We start from the raw sequence: 7,632 nt of genomic DNA on the forward strand, positions 1-7,632 counted from the left end.
AGCTTGTGCTGTCTTGAGTCTAATATCCTTCGTTGTGAAGTTGAAATTGGCTCTGAAATTGGGAAATTGTTTGTTGACAATCAGCTGCCCTTTCGCTGTGAAGTTAAGCTTGTGCTGTCATGAGTCCAATATCATTCATTGTGAAGTTGAAATTGGCTCTGAAATTGGGAAGCCCCTTCGTTGTGAAGTTGAGCCCCGAATGACACGATATCCTCCGTCGTGGAGTTGAAATAGTGGATGTGTGGGTAAGATATCCTCCGTCGTGGAGTTAAAATCGCGGATGGCCCATTCGTCGTGAAGTTGAGCATTGACTTGAATATCCTTCGCTGTGAAGTTGAAATCCAAGTATTGTATGTTGCGGGTGGACACGATTCCCTTCGTCGTGAAATTGAAACCGTGGATGACCCCTTTATTGTGAAGTTTGGCTTCGAGTCTGATATCCTCCGTCGTGAAGTTGAAATCTACTATCGAGTAAATTGTGTCGTTTCGAGTCCAATCTCTTTCGCTGTGAAGTTGAAATTGACTCTAAAAGCTATAAAAAAATTATGTGTGCTAAAAATGATAAATGTGATGCTCCTAAGTATGCATAAGATGCATGCAACATGAATGAATTATGTTTTATCTCTTGGATTGGAGTCCTGTGTTTTGTCTGCCAATCTGATCCATGGAATCGATCGTGCCCCATTTGCTTCTCGAGCTTTGGCTTTACCGACCTTTCATATTTGAAACTGTCCTGTTTGAAAATGTTTTCCTCCTTTTTTCTCGCTTTTGGAAGGAAAAAGATAAAAATTCTGTAAAATATTGTTCGCAATTGAATCAAATTATAAACGCGAGTTCAAAGAATATTAAAGGAATCAAGAGTTGCAGCTCTTTGCCAAATGTTCAAATGGATGAGTTGGCTTTAAGTTGGCCTTCTTTCTAAGGTTTCGGTCACCAAAATGTCATTTTTTGAAATATCGCAACATGTTTTTTGGTTTGGCATTTTAATTCGGTGCGGACAAAATGACGCAACTAGCATGATCAATTACTAGACCTTTTATTCCAGTCCTTTGAAATCTTCCATTTGTTCAAGTTTTGTAAGCTTTTCTAACAAAGGTAGTACAGAAATATCGGTCTAAAAATGAAATTCTTGAGTGCTCGTGTGTATTTGACTATAACAGGTGTTCCTTAACTCCCTTAGTCCATTATTACCAAAAATTTATTGTTTAGATAAATTTGATTTAATTTGCCATTATCTGGCTAGCCAAATCCATAAAGCCAGGGCATTTAACCAATTGCTTTAGAGGGAAAGCTTAATATTATAATCATTTTTATCAGGTTAACTGAAGGGTTCATCTCATTACAAAGTCTTCATCCTGACAATAGTAGTAGAGAAAACACCGAGTTGCCAAGTGTCCGAGCAATGTCATGGTTTGAATGCAATCTATTCATAAAGCCATGGCTTTCAAGTTTCCTCTATAACCAATTGCCTTAGTGGAATAGCTCAGCTTTACGGATTTAATTTCTTAAGCTTGTCAAGAAGAACCTGTTATAGTCTAGGTGTTTTTTGAAAGTCAAGAAATCTCATCTTTAGAGTTTAATTTCCAAACAACTGACCTAAACTAGATTTTCTTACTTGACTATTACATCTGTAAAGATCATTATCATCACTGAACATCTTAAATAAAAAAAACATAGTAATGTCATATGCAAAAGGATGCCCCATGTTGTCCGCAACTTATGAAAGGAAAAGGTTACATTGGGTAATTGCAAGAGCAGGGTACGGTGTTTGAGTGTATATTCTGGGTAAGGTAAAAAGTCCTTGTTTTAAATCATGTTACTTTGTCAGGGATTCATAACTTTCAACCATTTAAAGAGCTTCTTAATTCAGTTGATATTCAAAGAATTGCAAGTTTGCAAATGTGATTCATTGCTCGTCATCATTAAAGTAACATAAATTTATTCAAATGTTCTTACAAAAACTTGAGAAAAAATGGAAAAAAACAAACTAAAAAAATGCCTCAAATGATGAAATGATATGCCTCACTTGGATGCCCCTGAGTTATTGAAGTTGATCTAATTCTTGTTATGTATTTTCTGTGAGATTCTCCTGAATGTGGAGTAGTTCTCGATAGTGCGCCCTGGGACACCGCTATGATATTTGCAATGAGCGTTCTCATCATACTACCTGGGGTACAGGGGCTTCATGGATTTCTCTGGATATGGTGACACCACATGTGCGTCAAACAACTGTTGGTAAATCTCCTTATATGTCATAGGATCGAAATGTTCTCATTTTTTATGAAAAGAGAAATTAATGTGAAATATGCAGGAATGCATGATGCATGCAATGTTCGAGGTATTGATCCAAAAAATGTGTCTGTTATTAGAAATAATCCTTATTGGAGACAAAAGTGTTTTATCTTTGAAGAGACAAAAATATTCTGACAGCTTCTGATATGTTGAAAAATCTTCTGCCTTCGTCTGTGACCGATTGAACAATCTGTCGAACCGCTCTGTTTTCTCTGGATGAACTGTGCAAATGACTAGTTGTTTGCCCCAAAAAAAATCTCGAAGGACTGCACCTCCGACATTTATCTTTTGTTGAGCCTGTTCCCAACGAATACGTCATTGGAGCCCTTAATTGATAGGAACTATGTGAAGTCCATTTGTCTGTTTCTTAAATTCGTCAGCAATGGTCTCCAACTTCAGCTATCGTTTTGCCATTGTCGTCTTTGAAATGACTCATAATATCAGTGGCCTTCATCTTGCCACTGCAACCTCTGCCAGTCAGTTCTTCAAAGATAGGATTTCATTGTGCTTGATGTAGACCTGGTTCATTCTGAGTTCTTTTATAATGCAGCAGAGCGATATACTCTTCAATTGTGGGTACCACGTCTTCTGGATTGAATGTGACACAAAGTCGACTTGTAGACTGTCCTATGTATTTTCGTCTATTGTATTACAACCCTTTTGTCCATTAATATAGATTATTCATGTTCAACAAACACTTTTTGGTGGATCAACACCTCGTTTTAAATGATGCAAACGATGAAAACAAAATAAAAGAGAACCAAAATAAAAAAATAGTTAGTGAGGTAAATCAAAATAATAATAATAAAATATGAAAAATCCTACCCCACATGATATCTACCCCACATACTTATTATTCCTACCTGGACATGATCTCTATCCCGCATGCTAATTTCAAGCAAATCCTAACCGCATATTTGTCTAGTTCGCATGCTTTAAACAGAAAATAAAGCAGGAAACAAAGCAGCCTAGGGTTTGGAATAAGGTTTTGGGGTGGGCTCTAATTCCCTGTACTCTCCCAGTTTAGGTTCTAAAAAAGGTACTTAAGTTCTCCTTGATGGTGCCCCCTTGGGCTTGCCAGACCCTTAGTCCTAAGCCCATTACAAGCTTGTGTGGACTAAGTTAAACTCGAGAGGAAACATTCCCTTATGCCCGCACGGTGAATAAATTCACACGAAGACATGAGGTATATGAATCCCGAAGGTTACTTGCTAGGCCCGCATGGTGAATAAATTCACACGAAGGCGTCGCTTTCACCCCTATTTAAATAGGGTTTGAAGCTCGGGTATACAGCCAGAGATAGAAACTTTTCAAAAATCTGAAATCATTGAAAAAATGTCAGTACAACTATTTATTTGAAAAATAATCAAAGGTAAATAATTAAAATCGAATAAATAAATTAAAATTAAATTTACTATTTTCGTATTAAAAGACAACCGAAAATTAACTCTGGCCTGACTCACTTATCTGTCCCCAACAGAGTCGCCAAGCTATCGCGACCGTCTTTCGGTTGGGCCCGGAATTGGGCTTCGACTTGAATTAAACGAATTGGGTAGAGTCGCCACCGACCATTTTAAAACGAATTTAGGTGGGTCGGACACCATCTTACCTGATCTACGTTTCACCAGAAATATGTCGGGCTCGGGAGTCAGTTACGGTCAAGGAAGGATTAGCACCCTTGTACCGCCCTTTCAGTACCAATTAATTTGACGGTTATCTTAATTACAAAAAATTTAAAATTTAAATTTAAATTAAAATACTCGATTCAAATTATTTACCTTTGATTAGTTAAAAATATCCCTAAAAAAGAAAGTAAAAAATGTTAGATTAAAAAATACTAAATAAATTAAAGAGAAAAAATGGATTAAGAGAAAAATGTGCAACAAACAGACTTTTAATTTCTTAAGAGATCTTAATGATATATCGGACATGTTAGCTCATGGAATCCACACATACATTTTCTTACCACCAGTACACCATTGTGCCATACCAAGATAACTATTATACCTTCATATCTATTGAGCCTTTGAATCATAATTAAGTCATCAATATAGCATTTGGAATAATAAAGTTCATCACTTTGGTCACAAAATAAAACAAAATCATCCATCCTCAAACATTAAATTTCCTCGACATTTGCAAACTGCTTTGTTACCACTTAACATAGAATTAAAAAAAATCACATGACATGAAACAAAGTGGTGTTTAGACTTCATCTCAAACAAATGGTCAAGGAAAAAGTGTGATAAAGAACCAGTTGATATCAACAAAAAGCATTGCATCCTCGAGAGTGGAACCCGATGAGATGACAAATCAATATTTTCACGCCCTCTTCTTCAAGCAATTCATCCAACTTTCCTTTCTCATTGGCGTAATTGAGGGTGTAGGTTAAGCCGTTGCAGCCATGAGCCTTAACACCCAATTGAAGGAAGGGTCTATATTTTAAGTCATGGTAGTGTTTCTGGGCAAATTCCTTTGAAGGAACCATTATCTTGATAGCAACGAGCTTGAATCCTTTGCGCTCAAAATGAGATATGATTTCTGCAGTCAGTCCTCTTTGTACTCCATCATGCTTGATGGCGATGAAGGTGCGCTCAGTCTGTGCAGCCTGAGCCTACGGCTCTTGAACCATGTAAGCTGCCACTTACTGACTGAAACTGCTGCTACCGTAACCTTCGCTATCGCCTGCCCTTATGCGGAGCAAAAGTGAGCTTTCTTCGAAGCTGAAAAGAGGGATCTGATAGCTCTAGCAGCAGATTTGGAAATCTGAGAGCTCGTTCTCTCTTCTTTATGTTTTTGGTGCTTCGTTTGTTGGAGGATTCAAAAGGAATAAGCTTGGCCTTGGCTTCGTGTTCCAGATGTTAAACAAAGGAAACAAAAGCTTAAAAACCAGAGGCCCCCGATGAATGATTCGTGCCCCCTCTCGCATCAACCATGTACATCATTTTAAAAGGGATTGTAGTGGTAGTGGAAGTAGTTGTGAGAGTCGTGTTATACTGAAAAAATGGAGATATCTTCTCATTCTGGGGACCCATCTTTGAAGAAGAAAATAGAGAGAGAAAGTGAAGCTGTGAGATGTGTGTGAGAAAATGGTAGTTGGGGTAGTGGGTTGTTAGAGGTGATGATGGTGAGTTCTTGTTGGAACTACAAAAAAATAAAAAAATATATATAATAATAATAATAATAATAAATAAAAATATAAAACCTGGTAAAAAATGAGTGTCTACAACTGCCCCTCATTGCACATTCTTATGTTAACAAGAATAGGGCAAAGACGAAAAGACAACCAGTTTTTGTTCGGTCTTCTCAAATGTGATTGAGCTTCCTGGAATTGGGCCTTTGTCTTCTTCTCGGCTTAAAGATTTCAGCTTGAAAATTCTTCCAGAAAGTAGTTCATCGTTGTTATCGAGCTAAATGAAATCGAACTCGTGAGATCTTTTGTTGGCAGATAGCCCTTCTCGACTTAGGCTATGCTGCAAATGATGTGCCTCGGAGTTGAGCGTAGTCGAACTCGAATGTCTTTTTTTGGAAAATAGCCCTTCTTGCCTTGAGCTATGTTGCAAATGATGTGCCCTCGAAGCTAAGTGTAATCGAACTCAAGGGTTTTTGGCATTTCAAGGGAAACATTTTCAAAGGTTTTTTTTCCAAGAGAAACTATCTCAAGAGAGACAAAACTTAGTTCTAAAAGAAATTGTCTCAAGGGAGACGAAATTTGTTCAAAGATATTGTTTTAAGGGAAACTGTCTCAAGAGAGACATAATTTTGTTTTGAGTACATTAGTCTCAAGCGAGACGCCCCCTTGTTTCGAGAGAAACGATCTAAAAAGAGATTGATAATCTGCTTGTTCCTAAAGATGAGTGTTATTGGTTGGTACGATTCCCTTCGTTGTGAAGTTTAAACCGTGGATGGCCCCTTCGTTGTGAAGTTGAGCCTTGAATTGGATATCCTTCGTCGTGAAGTTGAAATCCAATTAAAGTTGTATTGTTTCGAGTCCAATATCCTTTGCCGTGAAGTTGAAATTGGATCTGAAACTGGAAAATTTATTGACAGACACTCATTCTTTGAGTTGGATATCCTTCGTCGTGAAGTTGAAATCCAAATATGGAGATAGATGCTGCTTGTGTGCACGATTCCCTTCGTCCTGAAGTTGAAACCGTAGATGGCCCCTCCGTCGTGAAGTTGAGCCTGGTAATTGGATATCCTTCGTCGTGAAGTTGAAATCCAAGTAAATTGTATTACTCCGAGTCTAATATCCTCCGCCGTGAAGTTGAAATTGTCTCTGGAACTGGAAAAATTGTTTGTTGAAAGTCAGCTGCCCCTTCGCTGTCAAGTTGTGCTTGTGATGTCTTAAGTCCAATATCCTTCGCTGTGAAGTTGAAATTGGCTCTGAAATTGAGACATTGTTTGTTGAGAGTCATCCGCCTCTTCGCTGTAAAGTTGAGCTTGTGCTGTCTTGAGTCCAATATCCTTCGTTGTGAAGTTGAAATTGACTCTGAAATTGGGAAATTGTTTGTTGATAGTCAGCCGCCCCTTCGCTGTGAAGTTGAGCTTGTGTTGTCTTGAGTCCAATATCCTTCGTTGTGAAGTTGAAATTGGCTCTGAAATTAGGAAATTGTTTGTTGATAGTCAGCCGCCCTTCGCTGTGAAGTTGAGCTTGTGCTGTCTTGAGTCCAATATCATTCGTTGTAAAGTTGAAATTGGATCTGAAATTGGGAAGCCCCTTCGTTGTGAAGTTGAGCCCCGAATGGCACGATATCCTCCGTCGTGGAGTTGAAATCGTGGATGTGTGGGTACGATATCCTCCGTCATGGAGTTGAAATCGCGGATGGCCCCTTCGTCGTGAAGTTGAACCTTGACTTGAATATCCTTCGCCGTGAAGTTGAAATCCAAATATTGTATGTAGCGGGTGGACACGATTCCCTTCGTCGTGATGATGAAACCGTGGATGACCCCTTTATTGTGAAGTTTGGCTTCGAGTCAGATATCCTCCGTTGTGAAGTTAAAATCTACTCTCGAGCAAATTGTGTCGTTTCGAGTCCAATCTCTTTCGCTGCGAAGTTGAAATTGACTCTAAAAACTATAAAAAAAAATTATGTGTGCTAAAAATGATAAATGTGATGCTCCTAAGTTGCATAAGATGCATGCAACATGAATGAATTATGTTTTATCTCTTGGATAGGAGTCATGTGTTTTGTCTGCCAATCTGATCCATGGAATCGATCGTGCCCCATTTGCTTCTCGAGCTTTGGCTTTACCGACCTTTCATATTTGTAACTGTCCTGTTTGAAAATGTTTTCCTCCTTTTTCTCGCTTTTGGAGGGAAAAAGATAAAAATTCTGT

General features: G+C 38.3%; 1 long non-coding RNA gene across 1 annotated transcript; it reads right to left on the reverse strand.

Moving 5' to 3' along the window:
* Positions 1-397: 397 nt before the first annotated feature.
* Positions 398-4,589, reverse strand: LOC120119935. Its single transcript, XR_005515871.1, has 3 exons — positions 4,504-4,589; positions 2,128-2,131; positions 398-407 (listed from the first exon to the last, which is right to left on the reverse strand). It is a non-coding gene; the product is annotated as an uncharacterized LOC120119935 (long non-coding RNA).
* Positions 4,590-7,632: the final 3,043 nt, after the last annotated feature.

Source organism: Hibiscus syriacus, unplaced genomic scaffold, assembly GCF_006381635.1.
Source record: "Hibiscus syriacus cultivar Baekdansim isolate YM2019G1 unplaced genomic scaffold, ASM638163v2 tig00110332_pilon, whole genome shotgun sequence".
Taxonomy (NCBI): domain Eukaryota; kingdom Viridiplantae; phylum Streptophyta; class Magnoliopsida; order Malvales; family Malvaceae; genus Hibiscus; species Hibiscus syriacus.